At 35.0% G+C, this 13,100-nt stretch overlaps 1 pseudogene across 6 annotated transcripts in view; it reads right to left on the reverse strand.

The window, feature by feature from the left end:
- LOC149084995 (hexosaminidase D pseudogene) overlaps positions 1-13,100 on the reverse strand; it is an 82,392-nt pseudogene that overhangs the window by 61,598 nt on the left and 7,694 nt on the right. For 4 of the 6 annotated variants that reach the window (XR_016192779.1, XR_016192774.1, XR_016192776.1 and 1 more), the window contains exons 2-3: positions 10,997-11,075; positions 9,248-9,334 (exon numbers count right to left, since the gene is read on the reverse strand). The product of XR_016192779.1 is annotated as a hexosaminidase D pseudogene, transcript variant X6 (transcript). Of the gene's footprint in view, positions 1-7,067; positions 7,146-9,247; positions 9,335-10,996; positions 11,076-13,100 lie in introns of all 6 variants that reach the window. The other 2 variants (XR_016192775.1, XR_016192778.1) reach the window with 2 other exon arrangements.

Consider the following 13,100-nt stretch of genomic DNA (forward strand, 5'->3'; position numbering starts at 1 on the left):
CTAAATAGTGTTCGAACGGCAACTGTAGCATGAAAATCACCGGTGGTAGATAGGCAAAAAGTGAGGACAACCAATAAGGACAGAGAAGCAGCATAAAATAAAGCATTTTATTGTGTTTCACAAATTTTCCACATGACCTCCTTCACACACAATGACACTTTGCATGCGGCAGATGGTGGATAGCACTGCAGCACGTACCATGGCAATAGGAATCTCTTGAATCGCAGTTCTGATGGCATCTTTCAAATCAGATGCAGTTTGCGGACGAAACTGATACACTTTGGATTTCAGATATCCCCACAGCCAGAAATCCATTGGTGTGAGATCAGGAGACCTCGGTGGCCACGGAAACGGGAAATGACAGGAGATAACTCTGTCACCAAACTGTTGACTTAAGACACATTTGACTGAAGACCCTACATGTGGAGGAGCGCAATCTTGCATCCACACAACTTCAGATAGAGCATTTTTGCCGTCCCAATGCGGGAATCGCGTAACGAGTTAACATGTCCAGATAGCGAGCACTCGTTACTGTACATGTTTGCAGATCACCGGCAGTAACCTCTTCAAAAAAGTAAGGGCCGAGGATGAACGTACTCGTTATACCACACCACACAGTCACTTTTTCCTCGTGTAATGGACGTGCAAGCACATCATGTGGATTATTGTCTGCCCAGTGCACACAATTTTTCGAATTCACGTTACCAGTTAACGAGAAATGTGCCTCATCTGTCCACAGAATGCATAAAGGCCAGCTGCTATCTTCATCATACCGGATAAGGAATTGATTCGCAAAATCCAGCCATAATTGATAGTCTCCCGCTTCCAACATCTGGACACGCTGGAATCGATACGGAAACATGTTTAGAACAGAGCGCAGAATCTTGCGGACAGTTGAATTCGGCAGATTCAGAACATGTGAAACACCGCGTGCACTTGCAGGACGAACTGTGCTTATCGTCTGATGAACTTCTGCAACAGCTTCCACGGGAACGGAAGGTCGTCCAGACCGAGGTCGATCCCATGTGCAACCAGTTTCTTCAAATTTATGAATCAAGTCCCGTACAGCTTTGACAGTGCACGGGCCTCGCCGTAATCCATGGTTTCTGCGGTAAACACGCAATGTCTCTGCGGCATTTTGTCCATTCAGGTAATAAATCTTTACGATTTCCCCATGTTCTTTCCCTGAAAGCGGCATCTTGTTCGGAATGGCAGAAAGTAACATACGTGGCTCGCATTTCGCAGTGCCTTTTCTTTCACCTAGTGTGACGACGTCAGTCATGGCTGTGTCTTACGTAGAACTCGAAATTTGCATTTCTTGGTTTCTTCTTCTCGTTTTGTGGAGGACTAATCAGGCTGGGGTCTCAGCCGAAGAAACGGTGTGACGAATGAAACAAACATTAATGCTCTGATGCACGGCAAAGTCCTTTTTACTTTTTCCTTGCCTAGCTCTGGGGATTTTCGTGCTACAGGTGCCATTCCAACGCTATTTAGTGTTTTTCAGTATGGAGATCGCATTCCAATACAAAAAACTTGGTGTTGCCATTTGATATTTTCGAAATTTTCTCACTGTAACCGTAACTGTTAGAGTGACACTGTTGTTTTCCATATCATTCTTGAGTGCATACCTCAAAATACCTTGCTAAAATCTAATGCTAAATGGTGACGGTAGTGCAATTGCATCTGACTCCATATGAATGAGACGTAGCTGTAGATACATTATCTTTAATTATGATGCTATATAGAAGATATTATTTACATAGTACATATATTAAGAGAGAGAGAAAGACGACGTTGGTGCATCTCGTGTGAGAGCTGGAGCTGAACTGATGTTCTCACATACATGGCCCTTCGGAGGGTCCGAAGGGGCATCCAGTCACGTGATCATCTCGTGTTTCAGTACAGAATGTACTGAGATTCTTTCACGTGACCAGAGCGTGCTTGTTAAGAGAGAGCCAATGTACAAAGTAAAGTAATAATAATAATACATATTGAGGCTCTACAACCTTATGCCAAAATTTCATTCAGTTTCTGTGAATGGTATGATAGTTGGGGGCCCATATGTTGGGATAGTTTTTTTATAATCACCCCGTACTTGCATGATACATCCCTATAACTCTGTGTGAGTTATAGGGAAGTTATATCCACACTTTTTGGATTTTTTTATCTTCAAAATACTGTGTTAGTCAGCACATTGGAAAAAAGAGAGGCAGGAGCATGTCAGGAAAACTAATATTTTCTAGCATGATAGTAAATGTGAGTTACATATTCTGGGTAAATCTCAAATATGTAGACGCTAAGAATTTATCAAAATTGGCTGGTTTGAACCTTGTTTGATCTCTGGTTCTCAAAGTCGAACCAGTTTTACTAACTGCATTCAGATAGCTTGAGTTTTATGGTTTTTTTTGCTATTTTATTTATTTATATATATAAACCTATATAACCTTCATTTATTAAAATATTGGATACACTAACCACATGTGTATATTCACCCTTGTAGCTATACTATACCTTTCAAATTGAAACTTATTGGCAAAATTTGATGAGTTAAATGGAAATGTAAGTAGAACCAAGAAGTATTATTGTATTCCTTGATCATTTATGCAAAACTGGAATAAATGGTGGAAAACATTACAAAACTGCCGGCAGAATATGATGCTTCAGTACAAGAATGATACATTTTATTAATTCCTAAAATCCAGAAAATCTTTCAAAATATCCTAAAATTGGAAAAAAAATTAAGCTGATTGGACAAACAAAGCAACAAAAAAAAAAACGAAACAGGAATTTACAAGTAAAACCATAAAGCTGACATAAATATTAAGAACCCAGTAGAATCAAATGTTTATGGTCAGAATGACTTGCAAATAAAATAGATTTAACAAAATGTGGAAAATGTAGATTTTCTTGATACCTGATGATAGCTGAATAGGTAAACGCAGCTTTGAAGAATGTTTTTGGTAATCTTGTAAAAAAACAAAACTGTAGATGATGACATTAATTACCAGTCAGAGAAAAAGTATCCAAATAACGTGTAGTACTCAGACATGTCATTCATGTTACAAGGGGTTGTATAGCTATCAAAATAAAAATATTAATTTTTTATATAGACACCCTGTGTTCAAGAATAGAATCCAATTATAAAGTTGTTGCCTTGTCTCTTCTGATGCCAAAAAAGCTTCTCTAAGATCAACGGTTCACCAGCAAAATACCATATGCCCTGTTATCTATGCACCTTGTGTATACACATAAAAAAGTTTAATATTCCAAAAAAAATTGACATTTTTGAGCTACAGTAGTTGAAAAGGGGGGGGGGGAGAAATGGCCAAGAGGGACTCAGTTGCGCGTAAATGCCTCCAAATTCCACTTGTGAGCAAGGGGATCCGCACCTCAACGAGACCCCATTTATAAGTCTCACAGTTACATGACTAAGAGATGTTTGACTTCGATCACAATTAATCCTTATACCTTTCAACATTAAAATATTTCATTTATGAGACTCACACACAATTTCAATTATTTGACATTTTTCCTTCAACTCGAACTCCAAATCTTTGGAATCTATGAACATAATCTTTAATTATCAAATCCACACAATTTTTTGAAGATTGTGAAAACACATCGCTGAACTAGTTTTGCATGCATATTATCAATGCAAAAACCATAAACTTTAATTTGACAGATACGAAGAGATACATTGAGTCGGTTATGGGCATTTCAAAGTGACCACTTACATGAGAATTTATTGTACTTTTCTGAGAAATCAGCAGACACAGTGAATATCAAATAAACGGATTTAACCCTTTAAGCTGTTTTTTAAAAATTTCCTGATCAGCATTATGACTTCCACATTGGAAATAAAAGTGTGTTAGAACCCATAAAAGTGGCCATACACCATTTTAAAACTTTTTTACTGTTCACAGCATTGTTCTTGCAGAGGCCTGTTAATAGAAAACATGCTCACATAACATTGGTTAGAAAACCTCCAAAAAGTTGCTGGTGGTGTCAATCTTAAAGGAAGTCTCGATACATTAACTGGTTTGATTAGATAAAGAAACCAATCAGCAAACTAAATGACCATAAGACCTAAAATATGTTTAAAATGAGTTTTTTTCCTGTTCCATTGAAAGGAATAGCATACGAATACTTGAGATTGAAACAACAGTAATTTCATGTCAATTACAGTTTCTTAAATTATACAGCAATATAGTTTTAAAAAAAAAGTAAATCTCAAGGGTTTTTTCCCTCCTATATGGTTTTTTACATTGCAAAGTTTAACATGTAATTAAAACAATTGAATTTTTGTAATATTTTCATTCAGTTCACCACACGTTCACTTATAACGTTTTCCAAAAAAAAGTCATGAAAAACATTGTAAGTGGGAAAACGCTTCCAACAAGAAATCTTAATGAGAATTAGTTGGAACCATGAAAATAAGTTGTAATTATGTGGGAAAACTACCATCACTATAACAGCATTCAAAAGAATAGCGATGAATGGTCAACATTTTCTCTGTCTGCTTTTTCAATGGCAGTATCTTTGTACAAAAAGTCTTGGAACACACACAATTTCCTCTCTTTACAGTTACTGTAATTTTGCTGAAGCCTCTTCTATAGTTTGTGTCATGACCTGTCATACTCTGTCAGCCCCACAACATATATTGTAAAACCAACTAGATTACATGCAATGCTGTTTTTCTCCCTCCCTCTTGTTAGTGTTACTTAAATAAAGAAAAATTGACAAAAAAAATTCAGTGCATTTTGTTTGAAATTGATTTTTTTAATCACTCTTTTTACAAATTTCTGCGTGGCCCCCTTATCAGCAGCCATGGCTCCCCTTCTGTGGTCCATATCCTAAGGACCCCGGTTGAGAACCACTGCTCTATAGAGACTAGTATTTGTTTTTTTACTTACCACTCATGTGTAGAGCAAAGCTTGGAGATACTTTAGAAGACAAAAAGTAATTTTGCCATTTTTGGCATTTATTCCCTTCTTAAAGCAGACGATTCCATTGAAATGGGTAAAAATGGTTTTAGTGAGACTACAATTGTTACATTTGTGAGGTAAATTGAATTCATTCATCAAAAGCAAATTTGCAAGATTAATTTATACAATTTTAAATAGTTTAATTAATTTATTCACAAAAAATTTATTTTGCTACTCGGAGTTAAGTTTATCCTTCTGAAAAACCTCATTATCCTACCCATAGGTGCCGGAACATAGGCGCTGAGACCATTTGAGCCCCCCCCCCCCAATAAACTTTGTAAGGGGATTGGGCCCAATAATAATTTCTCAAAAAACAATGCAATGCACCATCCCTCTCCTGCATACGTGTTTCAGTCTCATATATACGGGACGACTAGCAACTTTCAGCCCCCCCCCCCAATGTTTTCTTTATGTCGGCACCTATGATCCTACCCATGTTAAATTCAACTCACTTTACACGATTTGGTCTTATACAGAGGGCCAGATCTAGGCATTTTTCAAGTGTTAGCGAATAATATTTTGACCCCCCCTCAGTGATAATAAAAGTGCAGGAAATTGTTAATGGACAAATATTCATAAAAAAAAGAATCATAATTAAAATATCCTTCAATATCCGTAGGCTCCCAAGGAATATTAATGACCGATGGCAAAAGTTCTAATTTCAATAATTATGTGAGCAATTTTTATTCAATGCACACCACTAACAAGGAAAGTATCCTGACTGCCATTCCCTGAATTTAATGGAAATTAATAAGGTGAATGTATATCTTATAAGCAAGGTATATCAAAAAATTTATTTTGATAATTACAACCGCAACATAAGTCGAAACTTCTTGTTTCTGTTGTTACCACAACATTCATGTTATAAAGAGACTTTTCTGGCCCAGGTCCGTCATTTGAGGGGGGGGGGGGCATTGCCCCCCCTGCTTTTGAAAATAAAGTAAAAATGGTATATATACAAATGTATATATATGCATACATTGAGTACATGTTCTTTACCCCCCAGAAAAAGTTGAAATGACGGTCCTGTGTTCTGTCCTTCAGTTTGGCAAAATCCCTTATTATTGCATCTGTATCCATTTTGTTGAGAATGCCATTTTTAATGGACATCAAGGGTAGTCCATTCAATTGTTCTTGACTTATAGTTAATCTTAGATAAGATAATAATCTAAATAATATATTTTAATAAGTCTAAATAATATATTTTAATATAAGTCTAAATAATATATTTTAATATAAGTCTAAATAATATATTTTAATATAAGTCTAAATAATATATTTTAATATAAGTCTAAATAATATATTTTAATATAAGTCTAAATAATATATTTTAATATAAGTCTAAATAATATATTTTAATATAAGTCTAAATAATATATCTTAAATAAGTCTTTCCGAGGCTTAGTTTGTCTTGGGGAATTACCATTCCCCCCCCCCCCCCCATGCTTGTAAAGAATAATCTGAGAGATACCGATAATCTGCGCTGTTCAAGGAAATAAGGGAAATTTTTGTACCAGCCTGAAGCTTGATGCTTGAACAAGCATCGTTTTCACTCCATGTGATAAGGAGTGGGGAGAACTACTCACTGAGATTTGGATTACAGTATTTTACACTCACAATGGTGATGCACTTGTGAAAAATTAATTTTTTTATATTCATTTTTGAGAAAACAACATGATATGATCACTAAAACATGAAATACTTTCATTTTATTATCCAAAAAATTAATTTTTCTTGCAAAATGAAGGGCTGAATACCGTTTTTGCTTAGGAAATGAGGAACTAACTCAGCATTTCACAATTGATCGAACTCAATTTTAAATTCACATATTAAAATCTACTCACATATATCACCTTCCAGAAAACTGAAAAATTTTAACAGACCACTGCCAAAATTATTTATACATTGTAATAATCCAAGGCAGGGGAGGAAAGCATAATTTAAATTATTCCTCAGTTCTTCGTGAATCAAGGCACAAATTGCCATTTCCCTGAGCTATTATGCGGGAAAAATCACTTATAATGAAATTTATGTTGAAATATGTGAATTAAACAAGGAAATTCACTTAAATTAAACACTTACTCGTTACGCACATAAACCACAAGATATCCCACTCAAATAACAATAATAATGAACAGGAAGAGCACCATGACAGCACCACTGAAAATAAAAAAAATATCTTGAATGTGTGCTATGATTGGCTACATGAAAGGGGGAAAAAATTCCCTATATTTTCCTCCTTTTCTCTTTTTCTCGTGCAAAAAAAGAGGCGCGGTTCTTCTTTTCCCAATATCTGTGAAACGATCCGAGAGCACCAGTCCTTGTCTCACGGATTATTCTTTATAAGCATGGGGGATGGTAGGTCCCCTGAACTAGAGTATGCTGTAAGGCTTTGGAGACCATACCTACAGAGGAACATATACTTGGTTGAAGTGGTGCAGAGAACAGCTACATGTGTCCTCCTAGGCACATGCAGTTTGAGTTATGAAGAGACTTTATTTTTTGAATATCTTTACACATTGGATGAACGCAGATGTCGGGAGATATGATCAAAGTTTTCAACAGTATGGATAGGATAGACCAAGATTTATTAATTCACCGTCAATCAACTGCTTTTACAAGGGGACACACTTCTCTAATAGGGTTGTTAATAAATGGAATATCTTACCCCCGGAGGTAGTAAATTCTAACACAATTGACACATTTAAAAAGAAATATGATAAACATGTTGGGATAAATCAAGAAGCTATCCATACTTAGAATAAGACAACCATAAATACTTTTTATGTGTATTGTATAATATTTCATCCTGTATATATATATTGTTTATAATTTTTGTTATTGCATTTTTAATTGGGTTGCTGTATTTTAGTATTATATGACATCCATACTTGTTATGGGCATCTTTTTCTCAGCCATCTCATAGGGCATTTTGCCTGTTGTGGCCTTGTATTAGAAATTTTAAATTTGAAAAACTAGGTTTGCCACTAGCCATTGAAATAGTAAGCAGTATTCTTAAGCTTACAAAAACATTTGGAAATGAAGCCACATAACCATTTTTTGTGAAGAAAGATAAAGGTTTGGCTGGAGAGGTACCGGAAGTCAACATAGTTGCAAATATTTGGATTTCGTTGAAGGGAATCACATTCCCATCAATGCCATTTTCCTCTTCATCACTCAATACAATTTCAAGATTCAAACATGCTTTCTTCAAATCCTCTTCATCATATGTTTGCAGATTGTTTATTTGATATAGAAATTCAAAGATTTTGCTGTGGTTTTACATAAAAACTGGAACCTATCTTTCAGTGATGTGATCGCTTTATCAAGCACAACATAAGAAAAGGTTACTCTGAAAGATCTTTTCCCAGCCCCAATATGTTCATCCTCACTTTCATAAGAGAATTGCTTTTTTATGTTCCTTTGGCACACTTCTTTATCTGCAAGCACTGTTGTGTCTGTAATAACACCATTGACTCCATCATCAGACCTTATGTTTTCACGAAACCCTTGGACACTTTTGATGAGATCATTGAACTTTGTAAATCATAGGTGACTTTCTGTAACATTTTACTAACAGTGATTATTTTAAACAATAATTAAACCCCCTAGAGGGGAGCAATTGTGGGTGTGGCGTTAGCGCAAGTCCGTCAGTTGATGGACGAGTCTGTTTTTGTGGGGAACGGGGTGTCCGTTTAATGTTCTAACGCTCTCTGCTCAATTCACCACGTTTGGCGCCAAATAGACTGATGTTATATCGCTATCGCTGATTCACAAAGATTCGACCTTGTTGTCCTTATTTCTGCATTTTATAGTAATATTTTCTCTGAAAATATTCACCTTCGAAACAAAATCTAAAAAATTGCCCAATTCAGTTGGAACCCCCCTGCAAATATGTAGTTCACAGGATTCAAGATCCGGCCCTGCTTACACGATCATTTTGAAGAACTAATTTATTGTGTAAAGCGAGAGACTTTGCTTTCCCAACATACAGCATTCAAAAATGGTGACCCTCAAATTTTATGGCATGTCAGAGCTCAAATGGGGGATTACAGTTATAGAAATTTGCGTTCCCAATTTCAAAAGAAAATTTTAAAACATAAAGTTGCTATATTCTGCCCTTCTTAGTCGGAAGCTAATTGGGAAATATTGTTGGCTGCTCAGGAACAAAAATTGTGTTACATGGTATAATTGATCAATTTTTATGCTAAAAATAATAATACTATATATAGAATGAAAAGAAAAAAATAAGAAAAATATACCTCTTAAAAAATTTAGTTCTGTCCCACTCTTTCAGATAACTTATCATCACTTGTTAGTAAAACATTTTCTCTCTCTTTTTCAATAGTCTGAAAAAGATATGCAAATGCTGCTGAAATGTGTGCTTTAATGTGGGCATCAAATTCATCAAATTATATCATATATATTATATTATATTCATCAATTATGTTTCAAGATTATGCAGAATAAATCTTATCATTAGGATTACTAGAAGTCAATGATCAATATGAACAGACAAAAAAAATTAGTTTTTGTTAGAATTTACTTTGAGTATAATGTGATTCTCAGTACATAAAACATCTTCAAGCATCATTTCAATTTAAATATCAATTTTCATGCTCATGTCCAGTAAGATTCATTGAGCCTGAACTCAAAAAGTTGTGTAAAATTAAGAAATTTGATTTTAACCATCTGATTCAACATATACCAAAAGTCACACTATCTTGATAAATGAATAGAGCATGAGATTTAAAAAAATTAACTGCAATATATTTCATTTAAGGTGGAAATCGCGATTAAAGTTTTCAAATGTTAACTAATATACCTTTTAATTGATTCATTGACTGATTAAACAAATTTTTATGCGTCCTTTTCTGGAATTCTGGGTATTTGACATGCTAGCATGTCAAATACCCAGAATTCCAGAATTTCAGCTATAGCATGTCAGTGGCATCTCTGATCTAGGGTTTTTATTCGTTAAAAAGGGGTTTGACCTTTATTTTTGATAGAATTTCTAAAAACATTCATTAAATTAAGGAATTTGTTGAATTGGTGTTTGTTATATTGGGGTTGGACTGTATACACATTCTGGGCTATTTGGTCACAGAGAGAAACAATGTCTTTTTCTGCTGTTCATACAAAGTAAAGGACTACTAAGTGGAGATAAAGATGAGCGTATACTTTATCAAGTACAAAAACTAATATGCTCTAAGGGAAAATTTTTTCAGTCCTCTATAGCTTAATGGTAGAGCACTAGCCTGGACTGTAATAGGTTCATGGTTTGATTCCCTGTGGAAGACATGTGAATTTTCTTTCTGAACTTCATCTTCGTTTGGTATCTAGCCTTTTTTACTTTGTATTGGTTTGCTTAGTCTGGGATATTCATTTCCTTATGTTTCTCCAAAAACTGGTGGCATTTTCAAAAGCATCACATGGGTCTCTGTAGAGAAAACCAGAAGAGCATCATACAATGTTGTGAAGCCATCCAGCACGTGAAATGCCAGGAATTGAATTTTCCACACTTTAGCTCAATAGATTGGAAGTTGTAGAAAGTTCATACACACAGTGTATTCAATAATTTAATAGACACATAGGAATTTTGGTATGGAGCTTTAATTGCTGTAATATTTCATGTATTAATAGAAAGATGATCACTGGTGCAGATAAATTTTATTATATATATACATGTAATCTATTTTACTTGATGATAAAAATAAAAGTAAAAACTAAAAAAATCTAAAATTTTATTTTTTGCAGTGGATGCAACTTAAATTCCACAGCAGAATGTGGATGAGGTGCATCTGTGGTTTAGTAGTAGTGGATGCAACTTATGTTTTTCAAAAAAACAGGAAAACATTCTAAGAGGGACCATTACAAGCGGTATCCACTGTATTTTAAAAGACACAATTTGTTTCTGGTGGAAAAAAAAGATGTAAGTACAGATGAGTAAAAATCTATGTGTACTTTTCTAGCATGAACAAAATAATACTTTAATGCTCAAAATAACCTACCCTTGATGAGTTTAAATGTAAGCAATTAAGATATTAGTCAATCCAAAAGACAAGCCAGCTGATCAGTCACCTAAAAATACTTTAATAATTTAAAAATCAAATTAATATCTGAATGAAGATAGAAAGTCAAATAATTAAGTCTAAGTTAAGTGAACATGTTCAATGAATAATTATAAACATAGCAACCAGTGAAAAATAGCATTCAAAAATAAAATATGATCAGTTCAAGATTAGCCTACAGGAGCGTCAGAAGTATTTCAGATCTGTGGGTGCTCGAATTCAATTATATATAAGAAATTGAAATTTTAATTTCTGAATTGATTCTGGGGGTCTATGCTAAAAAATTCAGTGGCTGCTCGAACAGCCACAGCACTCCAAGCTTCAACGCCACTGCTAGCCTACTAAAGGTTACAAAACTATAGAAAGAAGCACCTAGTGTTACTGAAAATCATTTTAAATGAGAATGAAAAAGCCATTTTTTGGGAGAGCATTAAAAAAGTATTCAGTTACAATGGTAATAGGTCTGCATGGCTGCTTGAACATTACAATGATTTCCCTGAAAGAAAGAATAGCATAACTACTGTGGCTAATTCCTAATGACATTAACGTTGACTGAAATTTACTTTTTACACATGAGGTTTAAAATTTTCAAGATGCAAACTCACAGCATTCTAAAAATACAGGGTGTTTCAAATCACCCGATTTGAAATGCATATATTACGAAAAATATTGAACAGACACTTAAGATTAATTTTATATTACATGGCTAATCAAAGTTTTTGCAAGCAAAATTAAAGGTGCTCAATATGTCCACCTTGGGATGCACAGCATATGTCTATATGGTAGTCAAATTTGTCCCAAACTTTTTCGAGCATGTTTGCATCCACTGCGAGTGGACTTCTGTGGACTATGTGCAAAACTCTGTCGGATGTGCTCCACATTTTCATTTGACATGCGGGGACGGACAGGGGATTTCTCTTTATAGACAACCCGTGTCTCAGAATTGTTTATATCATCGCCTAATGCTCTTTCAATGGTAGGAAGTTCAACACCAGGGTATTGTCAACAAAAAGCATGATGAACAGTTGTTACAAACTCACACTTAGCGAAGCTTAGAACACAAAACAATTTCTGTTATGCAGTGGCCATCTTGACAAACACTAAAATTACGGCTGAAGGAAGAGCATTAGCGCAACCTGTCAGCAACTTCATGTAACTTGCAATTTCCCTCTTTCTATCTATACATTATTTGATCAAATTGGATTAAAAGCTGAATAGTTATGATTTTTTAAATCAGATGATTCTTTTTGAAACACCCTGTATAATAATTTTAATATCACATCTCCAGTCACTGTTAATTTGGTAGATGGCAGTGGATACTAAAAGCTCATTTACATTAGGAGTTTACTAGCTACTCACTGCTACTTAAATCACTTTGTGTAACATGTCACCTAATGAGCCCGCTGCTTACTCTGCTGGTATGAATAAGTTTGAAAAGTGGGCTACTTTGTTCTCAATACTCATTGCTATTTTTGCTATCATGAAGGTGTAATATGAATGTGACTACTTTTCTTCCTACTCACTTTGGCCCAGAACAAAAGAGAAAAAATTTGATGCCTTCGCATCTGGTAAACAATTTTACTAGTAGTGTGTAATTGAAACTCACTGGGCAAGATGAAACCGGTTTGCTCCCCAGCTACTTTATTTTCCAGAGAATAGCTAGTAAATTCGTCCAATGTAACTAAGCCTTAACCAGGGCTGCAATGAAAATGTATTCTGTTGCCCACGGCCAATATCCATTTTGGCAGCCCTCTCCCTGTAACTTTTAACGAAAAAAAGGTAAACTCAGCACCCTTCCTGGTCCAGCACTTGGGGCAACACAGACTCCTCCCCTGCCCTTCCTTAGTTGCAGCCCTGGCTATAACACCTCAGATTGAGTGTAATAAAAATTTTACCTTTTCTGGATATTTAAAGTAGGTAATAGAGTAAATGATTTGCATTCAGACTCATTGGTCAATAAATCAAGCTATAAAAATGAGAGCTCTAAACATACTTGTGTGTAAGTTAGTCTTTTTTCAGAAAGAAGAAAGTCACCCCCACATAA

The sequence above is a fragment of the Pholcus phalangioides genome, unplaced genomic scaffold, assembly GCF_987345545.1.
Source record: "Pholcus phalangioides strain wild (caught in Gottingen) unplaced genomic scaffold, Ppha-v1.0 ptg000007l_1, whole genome shotgun sequence".
Classification (NCBI taxonomy): domain Eukaryota; kingdom Metazoa; phylum Arthropoda; class Arachnida; order Araneae; family Pholcidae; genus Pholcus; species Pholcus phalangioides.